Source organism: Cryptomeria japonica, chromosome 1, assembly GCF_030272615.1.
Source record: "Cryptomeria japonica chromosome 1, Sugi_1.0, whole genome shotgun sequence".
Classification (NCBI taxonomy): domain Eukaryota; kingdom Viridiplantae; phylum Streptophyta; class Pinopsida; order Cupressales; family Cupressaceae; genus Cryptomeria; species Cryptomeria japonica.
The window spans coordinates 136,979,402-137,001,916 of record NC_081405.1 but is presented as its reverse complement, the minus strand read 5'-3'; the positions used below and the strand labels follow the sequence as shown (position 1 = coordinate 137,001,916).

The 22,515-nt window shown below is 38.0% G+C and overlaps 1 protein-coding gene across 2 annotated transcripts in view; it reads left to right on the top strand.

Moving 5' to 3' along the window:
- LOC131065299 (probable magnesium transporter NIPA9) overlaps positions 1 to 22,515 on the top strand; it is a 161,205-nt gene that overhangs the window by 19,465 nt on the left and 119,225 nt on the right. The window contains exon 2 of one of the 2 annotated variants that reach the window (XM_057999767.2): positions 1,345 to 1,458. The exons of the other annotated variant lie outside the window; for it this stretch is intronic. The gene's annotated coding sequence lies outside the window, so the exon portion shown is untranslated. The remainder of the gene's footprint in view (positions 1 to 1,344; positions 1,459 to 22,515) is intronic. 2 annotated transcript variants of the gene reach the window in all.

Below are 22,515 nucleotides of genomic sequence, written 5' to 3'. Positions count from 1 at the left end.
TTCACTTATCTTTCCTTAAGTGGGTGTCCCTTTTTGCTCTTTAAAATATCATTTAAATCTTTTATTTTCTTTTCACTTTAGGAGGTCACATAAAATGATATTAAAATATGATTTTACCTCCTTAACTTGATGCTCACTTTATTTTACTTGAGTGATAAAGTCACTTTATTAAAATATTTAAGTGAAATAATAAAATATTATTTCCCGGCCTTAGGAACTTCACCAAGTCTTGAAACTGAAGACTGTGCACTTCAAAGTTGAAGAAAAGGTTGAGACTGAGACCAGTTACCCAAAATAACATTTACTATAAATAGTAATATGCTAAAAATAGCCAAACTTTTCCAAACCTTGAAACTGAAGATACAACATGATGAAGCTAAGAGGAGATAGAAGCTATGACTAGCTGTCAAAAAAGTGGTTACTATAAATAGTAACTTGCTAAAAATAGTAAGTCAACCAAAACTACCAACTGACTAATTGGTGTCCAAATTGACACTTACTAAAAATAGTAAGTTCTGGACAAGTTGTTCGAAATCACTCTAGATAATGTCGTTCATCTCTATTAATTCGTTTGAAGACACTGGCGACATCGAAATACCCCTCTAATTCTGCAACTTGAGTCTTCAATTTCTTCTTCCTTGCACGTTGAGTTTTTAAGGTGATCATTTGCTTGTATTTTCTTCTTTTAATGCCTTGCTTCATCCACTTTTACATTGACACTTTCTACAATCTTTTGCAGTCTTTTATTGTAACATCTATAAGCTTTCCTTCTTGAAGAATAACCAAGAAAGATACCTTCATTAAATCTGAAGTCAAATTTGTCTAAATCCTTATAATCTCTTCTTATGTAGCACTTACTCCCGAAAACTTTGAAGTATTTGATTGTTTCCCATCTTCCCTTCCATAGTTCATTGGGCATTTTGCTATTGTTAACTTTGATTTGCCCTCTCTTTAGAAGCTAGACTGCTATTTTAACTGCTTCTCTCCAAAACTTGTCTGATAGCATAGATTCATTCAACACCGTTCTAGCCATTTCTTGCATATTTCAATTCTTTCTTTGTAAACTCCATTTTGTTGTGGAGTCCTTGCAGCTGAAAAATGTCTTTTAATTCCATGGCACTCACAAAAATATTCAAATTCGTTTGAGATAAGCTCACCTCCACGTTCTGATCTAAAGCATTTGATTTTTAATCTAGTTTCATTTTTTTACCATGGCTTTAAAAGCTTCAAACTTCTCAAATGCTTCGGTTTTTTCTTTTAGGACAATAATTCATATCATTCTTGAATAGTCATCAATGAGCGACATAAAAAAACTCTCATCTTGCAAACTTTGTGTTTTTGTAGGTCCACAAAGGTCTGCATGAACAAGTTCCAAGGGCTTTGTTGTTGAGTACTCCAATTTGAAGCTTGCTCTTGTCTATTTCCCATGTTGACATTGCTTGCAAAAAGTGCTTGAAGGTTTAGTAATCTTTGGCATATCTTTTACAAATTGTTTGGTGCTGAGTTTTAATAGATTATCAGAGTTTACATGGCCCATTCTTCTATGCGATAACCAATTTTCATCTATTTGACCCATGTAGCCCATGTAGCATTTTCTCCCTTGATCTCACTAAGGATGTATAGGCTGTTTGCTTTTCTATTTGCATCAGCAACTATTTTTCTTGTACTTGCCTTACTTATCTCACAACCTTGAACATGAAAAGTAAGAGTGTATCCTTGATCACATATTTGACTCTCACTAAGAAGATTGTGCTTTAAACCTTCAACATGTTGAAATTATGTAGCTCGAATCGGATTCTACTTGGTTAAATTTTAATGTTGCCTTTGGCAATTAAAATTTAAATTAATTGAGATAACTTGTGCGATCAATTATGTAATTGGGCTGGGCCCAAATATAATGTAACTTGTAAATGGGGCCAACCTAATTTGGGCGTGCACACTTCATAAGGCAAGGACCTATTTAATATGTAACTTATAATTCAAGTTTGTATTTTGGCGCCAAGGCCGACCTAGAAATAAAGTGTTAAGAGCATATATAAGAAGAGTGACTTGAGGTCACAAATATACAATTCAAGTCAAGCGATCATCTTCTGCCTTATGCAAATTCAGATCTGCAACACACAAAGTCAGCAAACTTGGTCTAGAAGACAGCGAATTCACTATCTAGCCCAGCTAACTCAGTCTTATATATGGCGAATCTGATTTCATGTAATTCACAAGGGTTCTAGCCAAGCGAAGCTCTTCTATGTTATGCGAATTACTTCTATTGCTGGGCGAACTCAGTTAGATTGAAGATATCTGCTCCGACAATCAGAGAACTGGTTCTAGGGTCTGCACATCATCATTCTGGAAACTAATTAAGTTCAGATCAGAACTAAGATTCAGATACGTTGGCTCCTATTGTGCCCTAGCTGGGCAAATTTGTAATTGTTTATTTCTGCCCTAATACAATCAGATCTGAGACCTTTTGATGCTGGGTTTTTTCTCCAAGAGGGAGGTTTTCCCAGGGTATGTGTGTTATGTGTTTGTTCTTCATTGCATTATGGTTTTCTGTTATTTATTGATTAATCTGATTGCTAAAATTAACATGGTATCAAAGCTTGGTTCGTAAATAGTTGTGATCAGATTTGTCAATCTTTTATTGTCTTTCAGTCTAACCTACTGTTCAAAGTTTAGACTACATGGCTTCTTCTCTTAGGGCTGAAAAAAGGTTGGAAGGTTCTGCGAATTACACCTCTTGGGAGGTTCGTATGATGATGGCATTAAATGATCTTGTTGAGTATGTTAGCAAGGATGCTAAAGAACCTATCGATGAAAAGGAAAAGGAAGAATGGCAGAAGGACTTTCAAGCTCAAAGGTTGATCGTTGATTCTGTCAAAGATCATATTGTGTCATCTATCTCCAAGATGAAGTCCACTAGAGAGATGTTCAACACATTGGAGAAGATGTACGAAGTCAACAACACTAGCCGCATATTTGCCTTGAGGAATTAGCTCACTCACATCCGATTGGAGAAAGGGGAATCCATCACCTCCTACTTCATGAGGATGACTGATCTAAAGGATCAACTTTCAGCAGTTGGGAAAGAAGTTGAAGACAACAATCTTACCTTGACTGCCCTCAATGGTCTTCTCCAGCTTGGGAACCACTCATTCAAGGAATCAGTGCTAGGATCGAGCTTCCCAAGTTTGAACGATTGAGGGGAGATTGCATCCAAGAAGAATCTCGGCTGGCTGCCAAGGGAGCAATTAGAAGCTCTCATGGAGGAGATCATCACATGCTTGCAGCCCAATCAGTCAAGAAGAAAGGTGGAAATTCTTGTCTCGTGTTGTATGGCTTGAGCATCAACTATCAATATACAATTGATTTCCTTCATTTTGGGCATGGAAGGTTGTTTGCACAAGCATGGAATTTTTCTTTTGTTTTTATTGGCCTTGCTTTTTTTTATAAACTTTTTAAAATTCTTCCTTTTGCTTGCCAAGGTTATCCTCCTTGTTTTGTCTAGGAGGTTCCACTGTTGGAGTAAATTATATTTACTCAATGCTTAAGTTTCAGTTAGGCATCATTGTGTAACCCTAGGTGTTAGGTAAGGTTAATTAAATTTTATTGCCTACCTACATTTAGTTAACTATGCCATTAGTTGGCAGTTTGTTATACCTAACCTCGTCTTCTATTGGTGCTCCTCTCTTGCCTTTGCTTTATAAGTAGGCTAATGTACATTGTATATTCATCTCAGTACATTCATCTATTGGTGAAATATTATTTCTCTCCATTGTGAAGGCTTATAATTGTTTGTATGCCTTGGGAGGTTGATCACTTCTACATGGTATCAGAGCCATTCATTCAGCAAATCCTTTCGTTTCTGAGAATCTTCATCAGCATTTTGTTTTGAGGTCAGATTTCAGGAAGTTTTGGATTGCAGTTGATGCATTTCATTTCACCGAATTAATTACAGATCTTGGTTTCTTCTTGGGGTTTTTTATGATTTCAGTTGCTGCCATTTGAATTTTTTTTAGAAAATTTTCTATTTCACCTTATTGGCTGCTTGACTCTTCATTCTCCAATTGTGTGTATGCTTTGCTGGTCGGTTTGTGTGTAGATCTAACTGGCTTTTTAATGGTTGATTTGGCTTAGTTTGTCTATCGGATAGTTCTTTGTAGTAGGTGACTTTGCTGTCTCATGCATTGCATTGGTAGAGGCGTCTTGGATTTCTATGGGTATATTTGTATTTCGTTCTCTAGATATTAATCATTGCAGATAACTTCATTGTACCCTTTGATCGGCTTTTATTGTTTGGCTTGGGCTTCATAGATCGACTTTGTTGTTTTAGCCGAGTTGTGTTTACTTATTGTGGTTTGGCTTCAGTTGAGACTGCAATTTACATTTTTTTTTGGCCAATAGCTCGATTTCTTTACCAGCCCTTTGTTCAAATCATAAGGCATCTGCAGAATGTCTCAGACTACAATCGTCCTTGTTGGACAACATGTGTGATCAATCGGTCTCTAAATGGTGGATTTGGCAGGAGTCATAGTTTTCTTTAAATACAATTTGGAGGTGTTCATTTCGATTTTGTTGTGAGCTAACATCACTAAATTGGCATGCATTTGCCTTGATTCGATTCAGACCCTTCAGTGATTTGATTCTCAAGCAATTTTCGACGTTTGAAGGGTGATATCAAAGGTTATTTTAGCAAATTGAAAAAAAATCATATTACATGTTCAGATTTTTCATTTCAAGCCAAAAATCCACCTTGTAAAATTGAAGCTAGCTGATGTCTGACATATAAACCACTTAAACTGGCAAATTTGTTTGATAGAGCATAGTTCTCAACTCTGAAATCCAGAATGTACTAAAGTGTAATCCCAGAGAAAGACAAGAAAGCGCATTGTAGGATCATTTCCGGTGGGGGCTTCCCCACCTAAAGATAGCCTATCGGCTAATAATTTTTAAAGTTAATGGAAGTTTTAAGATAATTAAAAGCCAAAACAAAGTTAAATTTACAAAAGGCCTAATTATGTACATATTTAACTAAATTGTAATGTCCAACATTTCTTAATAATAAAAATTTCTGTAAAGTTTACAATAAACCTAACAATATTGAGGATTTCCTCCTGAACCCTTTTGACCAATGTCCTCAAGAATTCTGACTCCCTATTGGAGCTTTGAAAGAATTCTTTTCTAGTGCTTACTGCATAAAACCACCTAGGGAAATCATATGCCTCATTTTCCTTGATGACCTCCCCATCAATCAATGCCTACCTGGAATTCTCCATTAGTGCCTCAAGGCGTGGAATTGTCAAGTCTTGATATATGTGTGCATCCTCTCATGAGATGTCCACGCTTTCCAATCTGCCCAAGATAACCAGGATCCTCCAGTAGAAATGAGCCAAGTCCTCGATAAATTTGCAAGCTATAGTGAAGACATCTTAAGCCCATTCCTTAGAACATTAAGCCGTTTTTCATATTTCTTCAAGTCCATCTACGGATTCCTTCGAAAGAGAAGGAGGAACAAAAGTCTGATCTTCCTCTTTGAATGGACGCATCAAACACCGTACATACTCACATAAGGCTTTGTTTTCACTCTTCAACTTCCCGTTTTTCTCTTCCACTTTCTTCATTCGCTCCTTCAATGCTAAGGAAGACTCAAGAAGTTCTTCTAGCACTTGTGCATTGGCAGCACACCCCAAGTCAACTGTTGTAACATCATGCTCATCCAGAGTAATCTTATTTTTGTCTTTGTCAATCCTGGGAATAGCTATATGCAAAGTCCTGGATCCTGATTCATCTCTCATAACTTTAGAGAATTTCTTTGCTATCTTCTTTTCCACTGGCTTGCTTATCTTGTTAAAAAATTCTTCAATCTCAAGTGCAGGATCCATCTCTTCTTTTGTCTCTTTCCTCATTCTTTCCTTCAGCCAATCTGGAGCGGTTGCTTGCTATCCTGTATCTGTTAACTTTCTTGAAAGGCCCTAAGTCTCCCATTTTGTTTCCCTGAAACAATCCCGAAGTTGTTGTTTTGTATTCGAAGGAAGTTCTTGTCTTTCATTCCTTTGTTGAACATGCCTTCGGGAAGCACTGACATTGAGAATATGCTGGGCCTATGAAATTTCCTAATCTTGTCCCTACAACTGATTCCCTGTTACTTCTCTTGTGAACATATTAACTTCATGCACGCTTGAGGAGCTAATAGGTGATTGCGTTTCCTCCAACCTTGGCCTTTTTTGTTGTGGTTCCTCTCTCTGAAATTCCTTTTTTTTACTTGTGAATTTCCTGGAACCTTTTCTCCTTTCCACACTCTATCCTTTCCTGTGGAATTGCTTCTTCTTCGGCCTGGGCTCCTGATGACCCTTCAGTTGCCTCATCATGGGATTCCAAGTCTCCCATCAAATTATAAGTCAAGCGGATATTCTTTGCCTTCAACTTAGCGATGTGATGCTCAACCCAATGCCTTGTGAATTTCATAAGCGGCTTGCTTAAGATATCCAAATCATCAATTACTGGTTCTAACTAGTTAGGCGCTTGAATTAGCTTTTCCTTTTCCTTTTCATAATCTGGCTGAACGGTGTTCACATCTTCTATCTGGTCCGACACTTGGATGATTTCACAAATTCTTATCAACTTGAGAGGCAATATGGAAAACATCCTATTCCTGATTTCATAGTTATCCTTGGCGTTAGGCCAGTAATCCTCCAGCTGCATTCAGTTCTTGTGCCTCACGCCAACTACCATCCTTATCTTGTCATACGGATCAAAATCCGACCTTGCAGTGTGAGGTGCGAGGTGGTAGAATATTAACTCATCTGCTGACTTCTTTGCTGTTGCCAATTATGAGCACATTTCATCATAATCTCCTATAACAATTGGAAATTCAAGCCCAATCTTCTTCTTCTTCTTTTGAATCTTGTCATAGGCAGTCAACTATCTAGTTACTTCCAACAACACCATCTTATATGTTGGATATCATGGGAGTTTGTAAGGCTGGGCAGAGAATCCTTGGACTTTGATATAAGTAAATTTGGGAAACTGAATGAACTAGGCCTCATACTTCTTTACCAACTTCCTCACTTCTTGTGACTACCTTGTGTGAACACCTCCTTTTAAAGATCTGGCAATATACATAGTGAAGGTGTCATTAGCTTTCTTGTAAGAAGTAGGGTCGTACAAGTGCAATTGTGAATAACACTCATGGGCTTTCAGCTGTCCAAGACTGCATCCCATGGGTCCTTTGCTTGGAAATCCGTTGAACTTGCCCATTCTAGCCAACATGTAGACAATATACGAGCTCATGTAGAAGGATTGGGACTGCTTCAAATTTGTCAGTTGTTCATCCAGGTTGTTGCTAATTATTCTTGCCCAATCGGCAACCTTTATGCCATCCATTACTTCCCCTATGAAGTAAAACATCCAAGATTCAAAGATGTAAGCTTGTGGACATCCCATGACCCGACTCATATCAGCACAAGATTGCCATATTCTTGCTTGAAATCCATGTTGGTGAGCTACTTGGGCATCTTTGAAATGTGAGGCTTTGACTTCTACATCCATGTTCTATTGATGATTCCGATGCATCTCTCAAAGCCAAAATTATAAATCAAAGTTGCTCTTTCCTTGGTCTTATACATCATGGACTCGAATGTGGGGATTCCAAAAGCCTCACCAATTGATTTAGCGGTGATATTTGCCAAGAGCTTGCCATAAAGTGCCAAAATCACTCTTCTTTTAGCATCATAATGCTTTGCACATTCCATGATCGACTCCAGGCACTAGATGGCAGGAGGGAAGCCGACAGCTGCTACAATTCCACTTCTGACTATCTTATTGGCAGTGGCTGATGGAGGATGTCCGTCTTGACCAAATGCTCGCTTTATGAATTCTCCAATGTGAAAGTTCCCATGTTGGTATCGCTGACTTCTCTCCATTTTGAAATAATTTTTGTCTTCGAGAGGAATCCTCTCTGTTTCTTCTTAATTTGTGCTTGTCGGGAAGTACTTGCCACCTTGCTAAATAAAATAATTAACATTCAATTCCTGTCAAGAGAATTCTAGAAATTTGCCAAGGGAAGAATTCCACGTTGCTACTTCCAGACTTGGAATAAATCTAAAAAACCTCCAAAAATGAGATCTGTTGGATAAAAAAAAAATCACGCCCTAGCTTGTTCTTCACTTTGCTCTTGCTTCAATTTCTCCAAAACGTGATGTGAAGAATGAATTTCAAAACCTTGTTTAAATAGAAAACGTCCACCAAGTTGCTAAGTTGGTGATGAGATAATAGCAATTGCATTTATTCATTCCAATCACACTTGATGTTTCCTTAATGAGGAGTCAACTCGCCATTCCGGTGGACCCCACTGTCATTTTTAATTTAAAAAATAGGAACTTCCATAATCTCTTAAGTTATGCTTCATTAATGCAGAATATTCCATTTTTCATGTTGCCAACTGGTCTTTCACAATATTCTTTCTATCTAGGGCGTGTAAAGGATATCTTGGAGGATTTTCTTGCCTTGAAGAATTTTCACGATCTTTTCCATTTTTGAAGAAATCCTGAGTGCATATCAATCTTGGAGAAGGAAAATTCCTCTCCTTGTGAAATTTTGCCATTTCATGTTCTACAAATGCTTGGGTGTGTTCTATCTTGAAGGAGGAATTTTCTGACACTCAACCACTTTTTCCATTTTTCAAGAATTCTATCCATTCTGGAGTCCGGAGGAGGAGAATTTCCAACACTTAGCCAACTTTTTTCATTTTCCAAGAATTTTGCATGCATGGGTGCATTTGAGGCTTGATGGAGGAATTTGGTCTGGGAGGAAAAATCCTCTTGGAATTTGTGCCCTCCATGGGTCTTTGGCACATTTGGCTGGCAGAGGAGGATTTTTGCTTGGAGGATGAATTCCTCCTTGACTAAGGAAATGCGCTCTCCCTCTTGCCTTGAGTGCTTTTGAGGGGTGGAGGAGGAATTTGGAGGAGTTGGAAAATCCACCACTGCTAATGAAATGTGCCCTGGGCATGAGTTTGGGTGCCATTTTAACCTGGAGGAGGAATTTTTGAAATTTTGAAGAATCCTCCTACTCTTTGGAAATGCGCCCTGGATTTTCCATGCCTCATGTTGGTTGAAAATTTTGTACACTTGGGGGAAATATACAAAATTGTGGTTTCAACCACAGCACACGAGTAAAAACTCTCCTAATTAAGGGAAGGCTCCCCCTATCTAACTAAAACTGAAATAAAAACAGGATGGGACAGCAGTCTTCCTTCTTTCTTCAAGAAAGACAATATCCTTTTCTCTTCACAGAAAAGGATAGCGATTGAAAATGAACAGCAGTAACTACTTTCAAGTGAAATGAGAGAAAGGAAATGAAGTTTCCTGAAAGCGCAAAGACTTCCGTCACTTCCTTCGGGACGGGACAGCAATATCAAGCTCAAAGACTTGACTATTGGAAGTCCTATCTACCCTTTGCTATACTAAATTTTTACAATGAATAAAAGATAACAGCTCAAAGACTAGAATAATTTATTCTTTTAACACAAAGACAAGAACTAATGCAAGCTCAAAGACTTGCTGCTATTTCTTGTGAAACAGTAATTTTCCTCAAGAATAGACGCAAGCTCAAAGACTTGCTGCTCCTTCTAGAGATTTTCCTATTTTAATTAATCTTCTCTACTTGCAGCTCAAAGACTTCAAATCAGATTGGACTAAGCTCCTTTAGAAACACTTTGCATAGAAGATATAAAAAGATTCAAACTCAAACATGTAGCTCAAAGACTCAAAACTTGAGTAATCCTTCTTTATTATTCTTCAAAAACTTTCAATCCACATACATAAGCTCAAAGACTTCTTGCTGTAAATTTGGCAGAGTTTTTGCTTGCTTTCAAAAAGATATATTTACAATGGACCTCTCAAGTATTTATAGAGGAGGAGCCTTGAGAAAAAGGTGGGAGGATCCTAACTAACTTGAGAGATTCTCTCAACCACCAAGACTCATTCAATAAATAACTGAGACTTCATTAACTAACTAAGAGTTACTCCAACTAACTAAGACTTATTCCAACTACAGTCCTAATCGGACACAACTTGTAGTTGCCTTACATGTAATTACAAAAGTGCAAGTAATGTGTAACTTGCTTTTTACAAAAATACTTTTACATGTAACTTGTCAAAACAAAATTACAACTAAAGATTAGAAAAAAGGGAAAATTCAACTAAGTGTTAAAAAAAAAACACTTAAGTTGCATTTTGTGAGGACACGAATCTTTGAAATTTTCGGATGCTTGCTTGTAATTCCTCGGGATTCGGCTCATGGGTGTTCTTAGCAACAACCATAGTCTTCACAATAGTGTCGTGACAGCGGAGAGGCGCGGAATTGTCTCTATCCAGGATAGACTGGATCTCATGCAAAAAGGCTTGGTGTTTCATCAATGCTTGAATTGAAGCTGCTAAGAATTGTTCGCTCCTCCATTCATTATGAATCCTCATCTGTAAATCAGCAAGAACCTCTTCTTCTGGAATCAGCTCTCCATCCTGACTTACTATAAAAAGGCTTGGTGTTTCATCAATGCTTGAATTGAAGCTGCTGAGAATTGTTCGCTCCTCCATTCATTATGAATCCTCATCTGTAAATCAGCAAGAACCTCTTCTTTTGGAATCAGCTCTCCATCCTGACTTACTATATTGCAAGAGGCCTTTTCGCAATGTGAGACAATACCTCGATAGACTTCATCCCGGAATCTCCTTGCATCACTGATCTCCTCAATGAGGGATTTAAGAACAAGGGTCTTGTTTTCCATGAGTTCTTCAAATTCCAAGTACATGACCCTGGAAGAGATGATGGCGTGCTCCTACAAAATACTCAGTTGTTGTTGGGGCATGGTACGCCAAATTGCCAGACTTTTCTCAACGCTTTCCAGGTTCTTTTTGAAAGTGTTAGAAGTCTGATCCAGTTTCTCCTCAATGGTTTCCAACTTAGACATTATTTGAAAAATGTCTTTTACCACTTGTACACATTGATCGTGAAGCTGATCAACCCAGGAATCCAGTGCTTGTACTTTCTGAGCAGCCCTTTCCACTCCACGAATCGATTCTTGGGAACCAGAAGAACCTATGGAGTTACTCCCTTCAGCAGCAGGTTTTGTGATTTTATGAATGGCTGCCATGAGCTGTCGGTTTTCTTCTTCTAGCTTGTCTTTCTTTGCAAGAAGATCGTCACACCTTTGCACTAGTGAAGCAATAGAAAACTGAGCATCATGTTTAATGACCTCATGTGTTTGCTTGCCCAATTCTACCCTTGTAACCTTATAATCAATAGCTGACATTTCATCAAGTGGTTTATCTGCAATAGGTTCCACAATTTCAGCTACTTTCATCTTGTTGCTATCAACAGTTACCCTAGAGATAGTCTTTGCCTTCTTAGCAACTTTGGATCTGGATTGTTTGAGTTGCTGATAGTCAAAGGCATCAGGTGAGATCTCTTGCTTCTTTCTTTTCGGGGTGAAAGAACTAAGCCATGGAGGCAAAGTCATCAACTCACTTCCAGTAGCAGCCGTAGGCAAAGGAGAAGCAGTTTCTGTTTGAATTACCGTGGTCACCTTGGGAGGAATATCTGTTTGAATAGTGACCACGGTTTGCTCAGTTACCAATGGGCATGAAGATTGCCTCATGAATTCTTCAAAACCAGAAGTGGAAGTATCAATTTCTGATAACTGAATGCAAGTGGGATTATCTTCAGGAATTTCCAACACACTTTCTCGTTGTTGATCAGGAGAAGGCTCGTATGCTGAAATGGGAACTGCATTCTGAGGAGACTCATCTATGAGCAAATCAGGAGGAGAAAGAGGCGTCTCAATGGAAACTGGAGGAATGACCTCGTGAGGCGAGTCTGAAACTGGAGACCTAGGCGCATCGTCAGATTGCTGCCCCTCTTCTGGATTATCCAGATCGATCACCCGAACATGAAACCGTGATTTCTCCTTCCCACGAGTAGTCGTCTCCTCAGGAGGAAGCACTACTGCACGACTAACTCGTAACTTGATCCTCGTGCCTGAAGATGAAGCACCCTCTTTGTTATCAATCTAAATCTCAGACTTCCGTCCAAGAGGCCCTGTAGAATCATCTTCTTTACCAACCTTGATTTTGATAAGTCTAACAGCATTACTTTTCAGCCATACGTTAGTGTTGGCCAAGATAGGCTGAAATCTGTCAAGGATGGAGACGCACTCCTTGTGTGACCATTGGATCAAAGGAAGTGGAGCTTCCTCAACCCTTCGTGAAATGTATTCAGGATCAAGTATATGCCCGTCATCGATCATCCCTTGTGGGATATCCGCCAAGTTCAAGTCAACAATTTGCTCAATAGTGAGCCTGCAGTAATCCATCTTCAGAACTTCAGCTTTTGTGCGGAGATCTGCCCAGATGTCTTCAATGCGATGAACATGCACAAAGGATTTCTTGATCTTCTCCTTCATACCTCTATAATCAAAATCAGCTCTAGGTTTGAACCTCTTAAGCTTGATTTCCTGCAATTCAACCTCCATGGCCTTAGCCTTCACAGATGTGACAAGGGAGTATCGACCAATTTTCAATGGGTTTGTGCTAGAGATCCCCATTCCAACCTTGTGTCTAGCAGACTGAAAAGTATGAACAGCCATGATCTGTCTTCCCAACTCCATAAGAATTATCTTATCGATTGGGTATCTTGGAAGCATGTATGGCTGTCCATCATAGCATCCAATCCTCATATAGGTGAAGGTGGGAAACTGCAGGAATAAACACCCATACTCAGACACCTTGACCCATGCCTCATCTGATACTCTTTTGTTTCTGAGATCCACGTCAAACTGACACATGAAATATCCGAAGAATGCATCTTGGACTCTTCTGAAATGCAGTCTGCTAGGTTTCAATGGCAACTGGTCATAATATTCCCAAACTGGTATAAGCGAGCGATCACCCTTGGTAGAGAGACCTGGAAAGTGTCTAAGTGACGCTGCTAAATATACCAAATAAGAATTCATGAAGAAGGTCATAGTGGTAGGAACTGCTGCAAGTTGTTCGCACAAAGCATCGCTGATGATTTCACCCCATGAAATGTGATGCGACTGCCCTGTGAACATAATGAATTGATACATCCATGGCTCAAAGACATTAGAGTGCTCAAGGCCCATCATCCTGCTGAGAAGAGTGATGGTGTCTCCTATTTCCCACTTGAAATCACAACGGTACAACTTTGCCCATCTTGAGAAGGAAGGACGAGGCTCTTGGATCCACCTATTGATGTGTCGCTTGCAATCTTTTTCCCTTTTCACATAATACTCTGCTGCACTTTCTTTGGTGATTTCCATATAAACAGGTGCAGGAGGTATTTTGAAGACCTTCTCGATTGTATCCGCATCAAGTCGAATTATAGCTTCACCATCATCATTTTTGATGACTCTTGACTCTTTGTCAAAATGATGGGCGCATGCAAGAACAAACTCAGGTTCTAGGGCAGCCACTGGGAAAGAAGATGCATGATGGATATGGCTGTCCAACAGTCGCTGCAAGTTGTTATCCTGTGGATCTTCTACCCTGTGAATGAATTCTGCCATATCAACGTGCCCTATTTCCGTGTCTCTGATGCAATCCAAAGGAGAAGAAACCTGGGAAGGTGCAACCTCATTTTGGTATTTGTCATATTTGTATTTCATTTTCTTTGGAGTTGGCGATGCTGGCAAATTTGACATTGATTGTGAACCTGGAATGCTGTGATGAAGACTTAAAAGAGTTAAGGCAACATCATAATCAGCTGCAAATATCATTCTTTCTTCTTCAAATGGGTAAAACTTTGATCTCTGAATTTCACGGTTTTGTGAGAGGAAGAGGGGAGATATATAGAAATGGGAAAATCTTGACTTTGACCAATTTCGGATCTTGGGAGATTTTTCGCAAGTATACAAGTTGGAAAGGACATACATGCAATCGGGGTTTTAAAACCTGAATACAAGTACACTTGTAAATTCGAAAATGGAGAAATGGACCAAAAATGGGCTTTTGACTTGCAGGAAATGATGGAAATGAAAAGTACGGATATGGGGAATGTGAATGAATAGAAACGGGAATATCCGGGAAAATCATTTTTATGAAAATGGGAAGAACTCTTCGACATGTAATCCGGTTTTTAAAACCCGAATTTGCAAGGGAGGGGTGTTTCACACTTTTCAAGCTTGGAATTTTAACAAAAAATGGTTAAATTCCTTAACCGTAGGGGATGAACAAGAATTTCCAGCGAACTTGTAATCGAGATTAAAAATCCCGAATACGAGTTAAGAGGGAATTTTGAGAAGAACAATGCAATTCAACAATTGCATTTCAAGGGGAAGATTTCTTTCACGAAAACCAATTTTTAGGGGAAGAACATCACATGCCAAAAATGCAACTAATAACGAAAAATAAAGAAAACAAGAAAATAATAAAATGAAGAGAAGAAAGGAAGGAGAACATAACTTTCTTAAAAATGCAAAATGCTTCTCCAACAATGCAACAATTCTTGAGATGAAGAAGCAAAACCAGAATATCAAACCCTTATCACGTTTTTTGTAAAAATGCCCCAAATATGGCAGCAATCTTAAACTTGAAGGAGTAACATGCCAATAAAAGTGTGCATTTCAAGTTTATTGGAGCAAAACGCCAAAGGTATTTGAAGAAGCAATGACGCCAAAGGTTAAAAACGTTGCCAAAAGTTAAAAACGCGGCCAAAGGAAATCACGTGGCCTTCATCATAAACTCTAACGGCATCATTGAATGGTGTGAAAACCCTCTCACCCTCCACGCCTAGGTAGAAGAAGACAAAGCGCTTAAGGAGTTTGCAATTTGTTAAAGATTTAACCCCTCAAAATGTGGCATTAAAGAAAAACGTGGTTGCTGATTTAGGGCAAAAAACCAGCAAATGTATCTGCCAAATGGCGTGAAAGATGTCCAACAATGCATGAAGATAGGATGCAAACCAAAACGCCTCCTTCCTCCAACAATTTCTCCCCAAAATTCGCCTTGAAATGGTCAAAAATCGTTTTTCTCTTGCATTTTGGGTTTTTTGGAGCAAAAGACAAGTTCGATTTGTCCAAAATGAAGCAAATCGGGTTTTAGATAGAAAACAACAAGTTCGATTTTCACTTTTCCCTCTTTCATGTCAAAATCGGGTTTTTTGAGACAAATTGCAAGTTTAATTTTTCACTTTTTCACTCATCAAGCCAAAATCGGGTTTTTTTGGACAAATGACAAGTTTAAAATTGTCAAAAATGCACTTTTATGTCAAAATCGGGTTTTTTGGAGCAAACTGCAAGTTTAAAAATACTTGTAAAAGGGAAATAAAATCCCTACAACAAGTTAAAAGCACTTGCACATATGTAATGGGGATTTAAAATCCCTATTACATGTGAAAACCATTGAAGTAGGGGTTTTTTGAACAAATTGCAAGTTTACTTGTAGTTGAGTCAAAAAATCCCTATTTTAACTAAAAATGACCAAAAAACAATAAAAAGATAAAAACATTAAAGGGGAAACTTAAAATAAATTACAAGTGACATATTTAAAACAAAAGTGCACATGTAATTGATCAAAAATTCCCCTATAAAGACCATAACAATGAATATCATTTAAAACTTGCATTTTGAAGAAAATTCTCCACCTGCAGTCTGGGTTTTAAAACCCGAAAATGAAGGGAAGGCATAGCAAACGAACCCAGAATTGGACGAAATTCGAAACGTAGTTTGAGAATGGACTGAGGATCAAGCCAGTCCAAGGATTAGTCGAAATTCTGCCTCGGGAAGTGTGCCATAGAGTAAATTTTTTGATTTTTTCATAAAATTTTACCGTAGTGGTCCTTCATTTTTGGAAACAAAAATGAGGACAACACCTCACCATTTTGGGAAGTATTTCCAGACAGCCAAAATTTTGATCGTTTGCCTTCTTTTTAACTTTTCTGGATTTAGAATTGGATATTCAGGAATTTTCTGTTGTCAGTGTGTCACCAATTGCCAAAGATAGACTTTCCAAAAATAGATGTAATAAAAATAGAAGTTCTTCCAAACACCAAATTCAGGCAAACCGGGACACAATGACACTTGCTAAAAATAGACACTGCTAAAAATAGTAAGTTTGTTTAAATGCAAAATTAGGTCACAACCGGACCCTTATTGCATCTTGCTTATATTGCATAATAATCTTCTCCCTAAGTTGCACTTAAGGGGGTGTGTTGGAGTAAATTATATTTACTCAACTTTTTAGTTTCACTTAGGCATCATTGTGTATCCCTAGTTGCTAGGTAAGGTTTATTATATTTTATTGCCTACCTACATTTAGTTAATTGTGCCATTAGTTGGCAGGTGGTTATACCTAACTTCGTCTTCTAATGTTTCTCACCTCTCGCGTTTTCTTTATAACAGGCTAATGTACATTGTATATTCATCTCAATACATTCATAAATTGGTGAAATAGTATTTCTCTCTCTATTTTGAAGGTTTATAGCTGTTTGCAAGTCTTGGGAGGTTGATCACTCCTACATCCACGAAACCATTTCTACAAAAACGTGTTGTATGATGATAGTTGTTGTACTTATAGCACATAATGTTGAAATCCATTAAGGGAGCAAAAGGATTTAATTTTCTCTTTAAAAACGCAAAATCATTTCTTGTACATACCCTAGAATCTATTGCTTTATGACCAAACTGATTGAAGATAAAGCAATAACTAGAAAAAGATTATTGGAACCTAGTTATGTGAGACTGCCTTGGAGGGAACAATTTGCTGAATTTGTCCTTGTGAGGGATGTTGGTTTATTTGTGGGATATTACTTTCTTCCTTCTTGTCGCTATCAATATTGGTGTAACTCCTAAGTGCATCAGCATAGCCTTTAGGCTTTTCTTCATTTGTCTTCTTTTGTAGTTCTATAGCTTTCAAACTTTAATCTTCTTTGGTAGTCTTTTGATTTTCTTCAAAGCCAAGACCAATCTTAATGAATGGCGATCTTTGTGTATTGATAACATTGTCTAGTATTTTAGTGCTCTTTCCAAACTTCATGCTTCTGTTTAATTGGGCAGTTGCTCTATCTAGGTCCTTTCTCAAGGAAACATTCTTAGCTTCTAGCCTTTCGTAGTCTTTAGCTGAATTCTCACTTCCTCTTCTATCCTTTTTGCCTCTTCAAGTTGAACCTTTAGGCTGATGATAGTCTTTTTTGCTTCGCAACTTTTTTGCTCGAGTCATGGTCCTCTTCTTCATATTTCTATAGTTGCAATTTTTGTTTCAATTTCTTTCTTGAACTTTTTTATTTCACTTAAGGCACAAATGAGCTCTTTTTGAAGATCCACTTCTCCATCCATTTTGACAATTCCTTCCTCTTCTGAATCCATCTTCTCTTTTCCTTTGTCTTCATCTTCCAAGGCGTCACTCTTTGCTTCTATCGCCTTGAAGAGAGTTTCTTCTCTATCACTGTTAGAGATATTTTCATCGCTTTCCTCAAATGAGCTACTATCTTCTTTGGAATAGAGGCTTTTCTTGTGCTTGCAAAAGTTCTTTTCATGTCTACCTTGTTTGTGACTCTTTTTGTATTGGTTTTGCTTACTTCCTTTCTTAATGTTATGATCTCCATCATCATCGCTATTATCATCTTCTATCTGTGGACACTTAGCAGCAAAATGACCTATTTTACCACAATTAAAACATTTGAAAGGTAACTTACCTTTGTATTTACTAGATCCTTTCTTGAGCTTTCTCATGAAGAGGGCTTCCTTTGCATCAAATTTGATGTTGGAGCTATCAATTAATTCAGGCTCTTTATTCCTCATCTTCTTTGAAGCTTTAAAGGTTGCTTCTCACTTTGATGACTTCTTTTCCATCCTCCTTTCATATGCCATTAGGATCCCATGCAACTCACCCATTTATTCAATGGCAAAAACTTGTGCACGATGACAAAATCTTCAGTCTCTTGACCAAGTCCTTGGATGGTGTTGATGATTTCATCCACACAAAGGAGATAGGCTGCAATATTTTCTTCATCTTTCATCTTCAAGCTTTCTAATTGTCTTCTATGGGATTGGAGCTTGCCGCCTTAACTTTGTCTATGCTTTCATTAATGTTCTTAAGTTTGTCTCAAATTTCTTTCGTCGACTCACAATGCATTACTTTGACAAACACTGATTCGGATAGACCACACAAAATAGCATTCATGGCCTTTGCATTGTATAAATCAATTTATTTTATATTAGTTTTTTCCCCAAAGAGGGGTGACCAAACCAAGAGGGTCGGCCCATTAGAACAGCCCTTAAATAATATTAAATTTAATTTTGATCTTCTTGAGAAATGGGCGCCCAAATTGGATGAGGTTGGCCAGCCAATAAGGTTAAGATTTTAACTCTATTTTTCTTGGATAGAAGCAAATGTTATCCTTATTTCTGTTCCATTTTACACAGCATATTGATTCTCCTTTGATAGCAGCAATACGATGGCAACAATACTCCTTTGACATCAAGTTCAATAATATTTCCAACACTTGTTGCTTGAATGTGTTGGTAGAGTTGATTGTTCTGCCTTTGATCAATGATCTTCCAAATGGGGTCAAATCTACCTGCATCCCCCTTGTAATAGTTTTGGATGGCCTCTTTGGCTCCATCCATAGCCTCATAAATGTATCCCATTGGGTTTTGCTCCCCATCTGCCAAGCTCAAAAACTTCACTAGTAGCTCTGATAACTACAAATTACAAACAAATCAAAGTTACAATAAAACTAAATACTTTTAAAATTAAAATATAAAGGATCCAATTCGAAAGTCAAATTGAAATTTGAAGTAACCTTGACAACCTAATACACATCAAAATTTGTCTTTATGGTCCTCTCTTCATCCATCTTTCTTAAATATGTTGAGTCTAGCCATGTTTGAATCATATATATTTGCTTCAAGGATGACAATAAACTAGAAATACTTTGCAACATTAGAAAATTAGCTGCAAACCTTGTGACAATGATTGCACAAGCTCTTCCCTTTGGTGTGATCTCTCATCAAGTTGAGAACACAAGTGTCATTTTAAATATATTTTGTTATGTTCCTTGCATCTTCTCCAATCAGTCTCATTCAAATAATTTTTACCGTCTTCCAAAAGGACAATGCAATGGGTTGCACAAAGGTTCTAAAGGGGTATCAGATGCCTCTCTTGAAGCTATCTTCCAGTTGCCACATATATTGCTACATTTTTAGTGACAACATGCATAACATTTTGTAGGCCCACCTCTAAAACAACCTCCATCAACATTAAGCTTAAAGTTTTTGCATTCTTTTATTTTGTTGGGGACAACAATTGCCTTCAAAAATCAGCTTACCATTTGAAGCCACCAAAAAATTGATGAGGGTGTGGTTCCTTCCATTTGTCCACACATTTGAAAGAATTGCACATGTGAACTTTTGCTAGTGCTTCTTTTGATCTTCCACAATTGTTTTTGCATCTGCAGTAGCTTATTGGAGCAACCTCCCACTTGACTCTCTTGCAAAAGACTCCTTGTATTTTTTTCTTGCAACAGTCAATGCTACAACCAAATACTCCCAATAGGGACTCTTTACCACATTGAATGGAAGGTGGTTGTAATACCAAAAAATTGTGCATACCTTATTTGCTTCTTTGTGTACCTTCTTGTTCTACCTTGTGCTTTTCAATGAAGGCTGTGCTTCTTGTATGTTTCTAAACACAAAAAACCCTTGTGACTGAGTTCTACTTGAGTTGGACGTGGTGGATGTAATGTCCCCTCGTCCTAGTTCGGTATTCAAGGTTAGTCTGTTAACAAATCCTCGTAGACTAATGATATGGATAGAGGACACTTGATTTGATGATTTTCTCCTAATTTAGATGGCACTTTGGAGTGCATTTCGTGGGAATCAGTTAATAAGTATATTATCACCAAGTTGCCGGTCTAAAACTACACTAGAACCAAGCAACACAACTCCTAAAAGTGACCTAACTCTAGAGAGAGAGTAAGGTGCCTCGTTGCCAGGTACCCTTGAGGAGAGAGGAAAAGGTAGCTCAAAGAAGGTTTTTAAAAAGTCAAGTTAATATTTATTAACTAATGTATTTCTCCTAAAGTGACATTATGTTATAAGGTCATTTAAAAGCTTATGTTGGATGCCTCCTTAAGAGTGAGTGAAGACAAATAAAAGAATAAAGTAAATCACTTAATTGGGAAAACCTAATAAGGCATTAGAAAAAGAAGAAACCCTAATCAGGGTGAAAGGAGATGAGAGAGTTATAAAGACATTGGGATTCATTTGTTAGACATGTGATGTTGGATTATTTCTCTTTCTTGTCTCTCGAGAGGAGCGTGGCTGAACCCTAGGTGTTAGAGCTGCTTGTGGAGATGAAAACCTCCTTTAGCAAACACACTTGCAGCTGTGAGAGACCAGCCAAGAGTGTGCAAGGAGATTCTACTTTAGGGATCTCAGTTGGGCTACAAAGAAACCAGCTTTGGAAGAGGTATTTGTTGATAGAAATCTGAAAGAGGAGTTTGCTTGTTTAGCCACCCCCTATTTGGCTCGTTGGAAGTGAACAAGAGTCTTTTGATGCATTTTCAGATTGGGGTTTGTATGAAACTCCATTTCCAGCAGTTTGAAGGTATTTTTATCAGTTATTGAAGGGTTTTTGGACCAGATTAAGTGTCTTCTAGTAGTCGTTGTAGTGAGGTGGCTGCTTGCTAGGCTGACCCCCTTTGCAGCTCATTTGAAGGTCATTCCAGCCCCAAACTTTGTTCTAGGAAGCTGTCCATCAGCAGAATCACATCTCCAACACAATAGTTCTGCTTACAAGGGTTGCAGCAGACAAGGGATTTAATATACATAAATCAGACCCATAACAGGCCATACCAGCTGTAGGATGTGGAGTTCCTAAACATCTCCAAACTCAAGGGTTAATCATAGCATATATCTTCCAATATGAGTGCCTACATCAGACCTTCGTATGACAGCAGTTTGGAGGAGGGAAGATTAGATTTCTAAGTCACTGTGAATCATTTTCTGAGTGAGCATCTTGGTTGTTTGCTTGCCCAAAGATCAACTCATTAACTACTCTTATACAAAGGAGCCATCGGGTATGTGAGAAAGTGATTTGGAAGACATTGCTTGTTTGTAATAGCACCATTATCTTAAGAAACTAGTGTATCTGTTTACTGTAGAAATCTGATTGAAAGTAACAACCTTGACTGTGATTCCCAAGTTAGTTTCAGTTTGCTTCATTAATTGCAAAAAGAATATAATTGTTATCTCTCTTCAAAAACTACAAACACAAATCGAGACACATCTTTTGCAACTTCTGTCTAATTCTGAAAGACCACCAAAACACAGGAAAAGATAGTTTATTAAATCTAATCTAACCAGCAGGTTGCTACAGAACAGTTCTCAGTATTTCCACCTGGGGTGGGACACTACAGTGGATGTGCCATGTATGTGTGGACTGTGACTAGAGCTCACAATGCCTATTCTATGTACATTAGAATTTGTTTGCAAATTAGGAACAATGGGTGCTTGTGCCTTGGCCCTCTTGAATGTCTTCTCATCCAATAATGCAAGAAGTATTATTATCTCTCGTTTCATTTCTTTTGGGGCCTGTGTGCATGTGTTGGAATCATTATTAAGAATGCTTGCAAGATGGTATTTGAGGCGATTGATGCTTTAGCTTCTTCATGCACCAAGTACAAATCACACTCCTTGCTACCAGTCCCATTATGGCATGTTTCCAAGTGGGGTTATGACTGCCAGGGGGTTTAGTTCCAATACAATGACTTCTGCTTGCTGAGGCTGAACTTGATGTGGCGTTGGATGTCATTGTATTAATCTGCAACATTGATAAAAACAAAAAAATAGTTTAAAAAAATATAGCAATACGAGTATGAATTTTAAAAAAAATTCATGTAAAATTGATGTATTTGAAAAATTGAAATCTAATATGTTATTTGCTCTAGAATGCTCTAATGCTGCTGTGTGTTTTCAACCTGGCCAAGTAGGGCCTATAAAGGCATAAATCTGTGTTTTTTCTGCATTTGCGTGTGTTTCAGGCACTGTGTGAGTCATAGGTGAGTACTCGCCAAAAATCTTTCTGGTTTTGAATAAAAACTCATTAGATTATTTCTACAAGTTAAACTCTCAAAGATTTTCCTTTGTTTTTTCTGGTGATTACTGGGTAACTTTACGGACTAATGCCCTTGAATGGGCAAGGGAGATCCTAAGGCCATATGACTAGTGATGCTTAAGATAGGGGGAGAGACAACGGTGCTATCAATATTTACAAGAACATGAGGTGTCTGATGTTCTATATGTTCTCTTTGGAACTTCAAGGATCATTCCATATATTATAAATGCATTCTATATGTTGCGTTTTGCTCTACTACCCCCCTAACATGGTGTACATAAATGGGGAGTCCTTAAATCAAAGGAAGGTGTATGAACCAAGTGCAAATTAGCCTTTGTTTACCTCTGCTTTGCAAGGAGCTATAAAAAATACATGAAAACCCCTACCT